This window comes from Bos mutus, chromosome 17, assembly GCF_027580195.1.
Source record: "Bos mutus isolate GX-2022 chromosome 17, NWIPB_WYAK_1.1, whole genome shotgun sequence".
NCBI lineage: Eukaryota > Metazoa > Chordata > Mammalia > Artiodactyla > Bovidae > Bos > Bos mutus.
Window position 1 is genome coordinate 54,315,264 of NC_091633.1, and position 8,425 is coordinate 54,323,688.

Sequence of the window (8,425 nt, forward strand, 5' to 3'; positions counted from 1 at the left end):
CAGCTGTTTCCTGATTTTTTCAGGGATGTCTGTGTAGCAAACATCCTTAGAAGACAGAGATAATGTCTTCCTCTGGGCCCAAGGGGAGATTTGTTTGCTGTCTAGAATAAAAAAGATGAGTTTCTTTCCATTACTCAGTTGGATAGGTTTGCGAGTCCTTTATTACAAACTGGAGTTTCCCCATAAAGTTCCTCTCCTATCAGGAAACTCACTGCATACACAGGTATTACCTGGTCCTCCTGGCATTACTTGGTAGGAACTGGGACTCAGGAAACTGTCAGAAATCCTGATATTCTACTTCCCACTACTGCAGTGAGTGATAAATTGTCCTTTGTCTCTGATTCAGGAGACTCACAACTTCACCACTATGCATTAAACTGCAACAGCCTAACTTGTTAACTTCTAAGTAAAGTAAAATGCCAGACCTTTCAAAATTCCGAATTCTGTTATAAAAATTCTCTTAACAAGCAATAAAAAAAAGCACTTTTGAAACCAATGGAAAAATATAAAGTATCAGCAAAAAACAGAAAATATAAAGGAACAAATGTTTAGTTTAAAATTGAAAAGTGTAATAGCCAAAATTAATTATAAAAATTCTCCATATGGTCTCAGTAGCAGAGGAAATGACAGAGGAAAGTGTCAGTGAAATTGAAAACATCAATACAAATTATCCAATCTGAACAACAGAGTGGGGGAAAATTGGATAAATAATGAATAGAATCTCAGGGACCTGTGGGATAATAGCAAAAGGTGTTGAAAAGTTTTTGAATATATAATGAATGAAAAGTCTCAAGTTTGGCAAAAGATACAAGCCTGTTGATTCAAGAAGCTCAACAAAGCCCAAACATAATGAACATAAATCCGTGTCCAGACACATCTTCATCAAAATGCTGAAAAAGACAAAAAAAAAAAATCTTGAAAGCAGCCAGAGAAATGCAACATATTACTACAGGGTAACATCAGTTTGAATTACTATAGATTTCTCATCAGGAACCATGCAGTCCAGAAGGAAGTAACACATTTTTAAAGTGCTGCAGTAGAAGAATGGTCAACACATAATAATATATGCAGTAAAAATATGTTTCAGAAACTAAGGTGAAATAAAGGCCTCCTTCTCAGATGAAGGAAAACTAAAAGAACTCATTGCCAGTTGGTCTGTTCTAAAAGAATTGCTAGAAGAAGTTCTTCAGACAGAAGAGAAATGATACAGGAGAGAACCTGGAACATCAGGAATGAAGAAAGAGCAGGAGAAATGGTAAATATTTGTATAAATATGGTAGATTATTCTCGAGTTTATAAAACGTATTTGATGTTAAAAGCAAAAATTACACTTTTGTCTGAAGGGTTTTTTTGACATGCGTGCTAAGTCGCTTCAGTTGTGTTTGACTCTGCTACCCTATGGACCCTAGCCCACCAGGCTCCTCTGTCCATGGTATTCTTTAGGCAAGAATACTGGAGTGGGTTGCCATGCCCTCCTCCAGGGGATCTTCCTGACCCTGGGATTCAACCTGTGTCTCTTACGTCTCCTGCATTGGCAGATGGCTTCTTTACCACTAGTGCCACCTGGGACATATGTAGATGTAATTGATGCCAACTAGAACACACAGGGGAGAAGACCAATGGGCCTATGTGGTGGTAAGGGTTCTGTATTTCACTTGAAAAAAAAAAGCAAAACATTGATTCTATACAAATTTTAAAAGTTTTAATATTTGCCTTCCTTGAACTTTGTTTTTGCTTCAAGGGCTTTGCAGCTGTTTTTTCCTATGTCTGAAAAACCATTTCCTTATATATACCGTCAGCCCTCCCTATCTGAGGGCTCTACATTGGTGGAGTCAACCAACCTCAGATCGAAAATCTTTGGAAAAAAATTTTCAGAAAGTTCCAAAGAGCAAAACTTGAATTTGCCACGTGCTAACAACTACTTACAAAGCATTAACATTCTATTAGATATTATATGTAATCTGGAGATGATTTAAAGTATATGGGAGAATGTATGTATTAGGTTAAATACAAGTACAACTCCATTTTATATATGGGCACTGAGCATTTATGGATTTTGGTATCCTCAGGGGATCCTGGAAACAGTTCCCTGAAATTGAGAGTGTTTTTTATGTGGCATATAGCTAGATTTTTTAAAAATTTCAGTTTCTATCTTTGGTAATTTTAATTGTTGTTGTTGAGTCACTAAGTTATGTCCGACTCTTTGCAACCCCATGGACTGTAGCATGCCAGGCTTCTCTGTCCTCTACTATCTCCCAGAGTTTGCTCAGATGCACTTCCATTGAGTCAGTGATGCTATCTAAACCATCTCATCCTCGGTTGCCCCCTTCTCCTTTTGCCTTCAGTCTTTCCCAGTATCAGGGTCTTTTCCAGTGAGTCGGCTCTTCGAATCAGATACCTAAAGTACTGGAGCTTCAGCTTTAGCAACAGCTCTTCCAGTGAATATTCAGGGTTGATTTCCTTTAGGATTGACTGGTTTAATTTCCTTGCAGTCCAAGGGACTCTCAAGAGTCTTCTCCAACACCACAGTTCAAAAGCATCAATTCTTTGGTGCTCAGCCTTCTTTATGGTCCATCACATCCATACATGACTATTGGAAAAACCATAGCTTTGACTATATGGACTTTTGTAGCAAAGTGATACCTCTAATTTGAATACATTGTCTAGGTTTGTCATAACTTTCCTTCCAAGGAGCAAGAGTCTTTTAATTTCATTGTTGAAGTTACTTACTGTCCACAGTGATTTTGGAGCCAAGAAATGAAATCTGTCACTGCTTCCAATTTTTCTTCTTCTATTTGCCATTAAGTGATGGGACCGGATGCCATGTTCTTAGTTTTTTGAATGTTGAGTTTCAAGCCAGCTTTTTCACTCTCCTCTTTCACCTTCATCAAGAGGCTCTTTAGTTCCTCTTTACTTTCTGCCATAAGAGTGTTATCATCTGTGTATCTGAAGTTGTTGGTATTTTCCCAGCAATCTTGATTGCAGCTTGTAATTCTCATTCAGCCTGGCATTTTGCATGACGTATTCTGCATAGATGTTAAATAAGCATGGTGACAATATACAGCCTTGTCATACTCCTTTCCCAATTTTGATCCAGTCCGTTGTTCCATGTCTGGTTCTGTTGGTTCTTGACCCATAACACAGCTTTCTCAGAAGATGGGTAAAGTGGTCTGGTATTCCCATCTCTTTAAGAATTTCCCACAGTTTGTTGGAATCCACGTAGTCAAAGGCTTTAGTGTAGTCAATGAAGCAGAAATAGTTGTTTTTCTGAAACTCCCTTGCTTTTCCATGATCCAATGAATGTTGGCAATTTGATCTCTGGTTCTTCTGTCTTTTCTAAATTCAGCTTGTATGTCTGGAAGTTTTTGGTTTACATACTGCTGAAACCAGCTGAGCATAACCTTGCTGGCATGTGAAATGAGTGCAGTTGTACAGTAGTTTGAACATTCTCCGGTATTGCCTTTCTTTGGGATTGGAATGAAAGCAATTTTAATACATATACATTTATTTTGATTCTTGGTGTATTTGAATTTATTTCTACATCCTTTATGTTTACCTTACTTTTTCTGAGCTGGGTTTTTTTTTGCCCTTTTATGGGGGGATTTTTTTTTAATTAACTTTTGTTCAGAGTTTTAAAATCCCATTTTTATCTCTTTATTTAGAATTGGTACACTCTATATTTGTTCTTTTTAGATGCTTTCTTGTACCTCTAATTTAACAAAATGTAAACAGTATATTAACCCTTCTAAACAAAACAATGATCTTAGAATCATTTTAACTCTACTGGCTACTCTTCCTCCCAACACCTACATGCTATTATTATTTATTCAAGATACTAATTCTGTCCATTTTTTAAAAAATTCTGTCCATTTTTTAAACCTCACAGATTACACATTTTTTAGACAGTGTTTAAGCCTGATATGCTGCAGTCCATGGGGTCGCAAAGAGTTGGACACAACTGAGCAACTGAACTGAGCTACATTGACAAGTTTGTTTACCTTTGATTCACTCTCAGTTCTGTCTTGCATCTCAGACTATTCTAGGATAATTCCCTTGTAAATTTTTTTTAAAGTTCTCACTTTATGCCAGGCTTTGTTCTAATTGCTAGTTTCTACTAACTCATTCAATTCTCATAGCAAGTCCATGAGATATATACTGTTACTGTCAACATTTTACAAATGAGAAAACTGAAGCACAGAGATGTTAACTCACTTGCCTAATGTCCCACAACTAGCAAATGTCTGAACAGGGATTCACACCAGTCAGTCTCCAAAGTAAATACTCTTAACCTGTTTGAAACACTGATTCCCTTGTATCATCTAGGAGTTCCTTTAATGCAGGTCTCTGAGGTAAACTCTCATTTCTCATTTATCTTAAGTATTTCTTTTTTACTCTTGTTCTTGAACAATAGCTTGGGGAAGTACACAATTCTAGCTGACCTATTTTCTTTCAGCACTTGAGAGCTATTATTCCATTAATTTTTGGCTTCCATTGATGCTGAGAAATCCATTGTCATTTTAATTGTTCTTCTGCTAGTGGTCTGTCCTTTGGCTGCTTTTAAAGTCTTAAGAGTTCTTCATTCATTTACTATGTGTCATTATGCATTTCTTTTTATTTATCCTGCTTTGGTTATGTTGTGATTCTTAAAACAGCAAGTACCTGTTTTCATCCTTTCTGCAAAAGATAAATATGTATATATTTATTCAAATGTCATATATTATATTTTATATTACATGATATTTTATATAAATAATTTAATAAATATTAAATATTTACTAAGCATTAAAATTTTAATCTCATTAGGATACTAGTAACCAGTGAAGATAGAGGGCAGGGGTTGACTGACAGGAGGCCTGAGGGAACTTTCTGGGGTGACAAATATGTTCTGTTTTTTGATACGATTTTGTGTTATAGCTGTGTGTGTTTGTGTGTTAGTCGCTCAGTTGTGTCTGACTCTTTGCGACCCCATGGACTGTAGCCCTCCAGGCAAGAATACTGGAGTGGGTTGCCATTTCATATTCCAGGGGATCTTCCTGACCCAGGGATCAAACTGGTGTCTCTTGCATCTCTTGCATTGGCAGGCAGATTCTTTAAATGATATAGCAAATGTAACAAAATATTAATTGGAATTTAGGTGGTATATATGAGTGTTCACTCCACAATTCTTTTAACTTTTCTGTGTATTTGAAAAGTTTTGTAAAATGTTAGGGGAGACTACTGCCTCTTCTTTATTCTACTCTATTCTTCTGAGACTACTGTTAGTTAAACGACTGACCCTCTCATCCTAGCCTCCATCTCTTAATTATCTCTTTCATATTTTTAGTTATTTTTATATTTTAATATTTTAGTTAAGTTTCATATTTTGGTTATTTTTAGTTGGGCAAGAATCCCTTAGAAGAATAGAGTAGCCATCATAGTCAACAAAAGAGTCCAAAATGCAGTACTTGGATGCTATCTCAAAAATGACAGAATGATCTCTGTTCATTTCCAAGGCAAACCATTCAGTATTACAGTAATCCAAGTCTATGCCCCGACCAGTAATGCTGAAGAAGCTGAAGTTAAACGGTTCTATCAAGACCTACAAGACCTTCTAGAACTAACACCTCCAAAATGTGTCCTTTTCATTATATACGACTGGAATGCTAAAGTAGGAAGTCAAGAAATACCTGGAGTAACAGGCAAATTTGGCTTTGGAGTACAGAATGAAGCAGGGCAAAGGCTAGTAGAGTTCTGCCAAGAGAATGCACTGGTCGTAGCAAATACCCTCTTCCAACAACACAAGAGAAGACTCCACACATGGATATCACCAGATGGTCAATACCGAAGTCAGATTATGTCCTTTAAAAAAAAAATAGTTGGCAGATAATTGCTTTACAATGTTGTGTTGGTTTCAGCAGTACAGCAACATGAAGATCCCTCACTTTTTTAAACATTTGGAACATAGATATTCTATACTTTATCAGTTCTACTACTATGGCCTTTGGAGTTATATGTCTATTGAATATTATTTCTGCATATACTCATAAAATGTTGGCTTCTTGGTGCTTGTAGTTCTTTGATTGTAAACTCTTTTTTTTTTTTTCCCGGCCATGCCACTTGGCTTTAGGATCTTAGTTCCTCAACCAGGGATAGAACCTGGGGACTTGGCAGTGAAAGAGTGGAATCTTAAACCACTGGACTACCAGAAAACTCCCTTCACCTCATTTCTTGACCTTAATTTTGGGAGTCCTCTTAACCTAAACTGGGGATGTTTACTTTCAGAAAGTTTTGCTTCTTTTTCTGCTCATAGCCAGGGAGCAATACAGACTTGAAATGAATTCAGCTCCCTTAGAGAATCTTGTTTCAGTAGGGACTCTCATGCTTGGCTTTCCACCTGGCAACTGGGCCAGGGCAGTGTATCAGCATCGCAGCTGATATCAGCATAGGTCCTCATATCTGCTTGCTTATTAGCCTGGGCTAAGCATATGTGGTGGTAGAAGAGATTCCTTAGGACTTTCTTAATCTCTTGAGAATAATAGAGCATGTCTTAGGCAGATTATACCCATTCTGTAGGAAGAGGGCCCCTCTAAGGACCTTACCAGCCATGCTTCTAGAAGAAAATATTTGACTTTATTAGTAAAGGATGTATTCAACTCCTAATTTATCAAAGATTTTTAAATTAAAAATGGGTGTTAAATTTTAATATCAAATGCCTTTTCAGCATCTGTTGAGAAGGCAGATAAGATTTTTCTTCTTTAACCAGTAGTATTAAGAACTGTTTTATCTCCTAGATTCATTGCCTGTTCTAAAACTGGAACTATGCTCTTTAAATATTTCTCCTTTGCCAGTTGGTACAGTGTTAAGCTATGTCAGTAGAGAGTGCTGGAAAGAATTTTCCTTCTTAATTCTTGCTTGCTTTGTTGCTTGGCACTTGGACCACACATAGCTTCTCTTGCACCCCTCATCTTGCAGTGCCTGCAGCTTTCCCTTTGCCTGGCTCCTGCAGTCTCGGTGGCTTCCTAGCGCCTGACTCCTGCAGTACAAGCGTGTCCCCCAGCACCAGGCTCCTGCAGTATGGGCAATTTCTCCAGCACTCAGCAGCTCCCCTAGATCCCCTACCTTCAGACTATTTTGGAGCAGAGTGGCTCCCACAAGACTCCTACCCATGAACAACTTTCTCTGCACCCAAGAGGGTACATTTTCAACAAATTCCAGAAGATGGATTTCCAGCATGCCTCACTGGTACAGAAGCAAAGCAAATTGCTTGTCAGTCGGCAAGCCATGGCCTTGTCCTCTATGGGCTTCCCTGGTGGCTCAGTGGTGAAGAGTCTGCCTCTAATGCAGGAGATACGGGTTTGATCCCTGGGTCAGGCGGATCCCCTGGAGAAGGAAATGGCAGCCCACTCCAGGATCTTTACCTGGGAAATCCCACGGACAGAGGAGACTGGCGGGCTACAGTCCATGCAGTCGCAGAAGAGTTGGACACAACTTAGCAACTAAACAACAACACAACAACTTGTCTTCTTGCAAAGTCTGGATCTCAGCCTGGAGTTGGGGCATGGCCCAGGAGCACCATGGGGACTCTATCTTAGCCCTAGGGGTAGTAATTAATTCTTTTATCTGATATTCCTATAATATTTAGAGTTCTCTTTACTTTCTATTAGCAAACCCGTTGTTATCCCAGTCTCATCGTAGTTATAATTCTCTATATTAAACTACATGGTCAAATTACTGGTTTCTGTTTCCTGATTGGACCTTGACTAGTACTTTCAGTCATTTCTAAATTTACTGAAAATTAGAAAAAATATCTTACAGTTTATGGTGTATCTTGGTGGAATGTTCCATATACATTTCGAAATAAATGTGTACTCTGCCATTGTTTGATGTAGAATTCTATAAATATTAATTAGGTCAAATTGGTTGATGAAATTGTTCGAGTCTTCCATATCATTGCTGATTTTTTAAATCAACTTATCTATCAAAAACTGAGGTGAACGTTGAAATCTGTTATAGTTGTGGATTTGTCTGTTTCTCTTTTATGTTGCCAGTTTTTAATTCATGTAATTTGAAGCTTTGTTACTATACCTTCTTGATGAATTGACCATTTTATTATTATGAAACATCCCTGTTTATCCATGATCTTGAGGATAGGCCAAATTCTTTTTCCTAAAGTCTATTTTGTCTGACAATAATATAGGTATTCCAGCTTTATTGTATTTGCACATCTTTTATCATTTTACTTTGAACTTACCTGTGTCTTTATGTTGATGATGACTTTTTTGTAAGAAGTACATCATATTTTGTAAACAATACATAATTGAACCTTGCTTTTTTATTTGGAGAGGTTTGTCTTTTTAATTGCATGGTTTAAACTACTTACAATGAATTATTGATATAGTTGATATTTATTTTCTATTTGTCCAATCTACATTTAAAATTTTTTTCT